General features: G+C 34.6%; 1 non-coding gene across 1 annotated transcript; it reads right to left on the reverse strand.

Annotated features, from left to right (window-relative positions):
• On the reverse strand, positions 861–934 carry TRNAI-AAU. The gene has a single exon. It is a non-coding gene; the product is annotated as a tRNA-Ile (tRNA).

Below are 2,014 nucleotides of genomic sequence, written 5' to 3' on the forward strand. Positions count from 1 at the left end.
ACAGTGCGTGTATCTCTGTACTCCATCAAATTGTCTAATGTTGCGGTCACGCCAGATATGGTACACACACGAGGCCAAAAGAGTGCAGTAGGCCATAGAAACATCGTGTTTGCCTCTCCATCTGTGAGCAGCCCATAAGACATCAGTAGCCCAAGCTCGGTTAGGCCAATCAAATCGAAGTGTGCGTCGAATCACTGTCAAGCAGCCACGTGAATAAGTGCAGCGAAAAAAAAGATGATCATGGGTCTCATCAGCACCATCAGAACAAAGTATGCAGGAACTATTAATATGAGCCAACCAAGGCTTATCCATAGTAGAGAGTCTACCAAGGATCGCCAGCCATAATACAAAAGTATGTTTAGGGGTTTTGAAGCGACCCATCAATAGTGAAGACCAGTCTACCTTGGGCCCTTCACCCCGTAGAACTAATCATCATAGCAACTGTTAGTTGTGTATCTCTTGACCGCCAAAGGATACGATCAGCCCCTCCATGGATGGGTGGAAGAGACTGCAAGAGCTGTAAGGAGTGAGTGTTAGTGATAGAGGGCCAACACCATTGCCCATCTAAAAGGAAAACTGCAACCTTGTCTGTCTCCACAGTATTTGTAAGTCGAGGGCCCTGCGAAAACTGCTGGATGAGTGGACCAAGATCATGCCAAGGATCGTGCTATAGTGAAAAAGTAGTTCCATATCCTATAAAATAATGAATAAAAGGCCGGAGAAGTGGCCGTAAGCTAAGGAATTTCCTCCAACATAAATGTACTGTAATAGAATCAAACCCACACGTTCACCTTAACAAATTAGTGGTCTCACCACTAAACCAAACTTATATTTTATTAAGTCAAGACATTTAGAAAAAATGGCCCATGCAGGTCTCAAACCTGCGACCTTCGCGTTATTAGCACGACGCTCTAACCAACTGAGCTAATAGGCCACCACTATTTTATGTATTATTGTTAATATTGCATTAATTGTTCGAAAATGCTTTATTAATGTTATTGTTATCTAAAAATTTTATTAAATTGCATTAATTAAAGAAATTTGTGTAATAACACATAATTGCATAGATTGCATAAATTTATCATATATTGCATAAATTGGTCAAATAATCGAAATTTGTGTAATAACACATAAATTGCATAACATATGTTACATAAATTACACATGTATTGCATAAATTTGTTAAATTGCATATATTACACATAAATTGCATAAACTACACATAAATATCATAATTACACCTAAATTGCATAAATTATGCATAAATTTTAAAAAATACAAAAAAAATTAGAAATTTTTTAAAAAATACCATAAACTACAAAAAATTATTTTCAGAAATTACAAAAAAATATTTTACAAAAATTTTAAAAAATACCAAAAATTACCAAAAAAAAACTTTTCAGAAAATATTTTCTGAATATTTTTTCAGAAAATATTTATGAAAAATATTTCTAAAAATTAAAAATTGAAATTTTATTTAAAAAACCATTAATTTTCAGAAACATTTTCTAATTACCAATTATTTCTAAAAATGATGAAATGTTCAAAAAAAATTACAGAAAATATTTTCTGTAAATTTTTCAATAAAATTTTTAAAAATCACTGAATTTTTTTTAAATATATTTTGTATGTTTCAGAAACGGAGGGGGGTGATTGTTAAAAAACCAAAATGGAGGTGGGGGATAAATAGGGAGGAAATGGGGGGGTGGGGGTGGAAATTAAGGTGAGAGTTACCTGGGAGGAATTTGGACGGTGGCGGAGACCTGAAAGTGGAAGAGTCGCAGCAGGTGGGAGAGGAAGGGAGAGAAAAGAGAAGGAGGAAGGAGAATAAAAAAAATCTGCTAAGTGTTCTACAGTGTATTTTGGAATGGGCTTAGGAACAGTCATTTTTATGTAACTCGTTCCTATGCCCGTTCCTAAGGTAAAAAACGACGTTGTTTCTTGTGATGACATTTGATTAAAATACCGTTCCCATTTAATAATCGTTCCAAATACCCGTACCAAATAAAACAAG

This window comes from Sesamum indicum, linkage group LG8, assembly GCF_000512975.1.
Source record: "Sesamum indicum cultivar Zhongzhi No. 13 linkage group LG8, S_indicum_v1.0, whole genome shotgun sequence".
Taxonomy (NCBI): Eukaryota; Viridiplantae; Streptophyta; class Magnoliopsida; order Lamiales; family Pedaliaceae; genus Sesamum; species Sesamum indicum.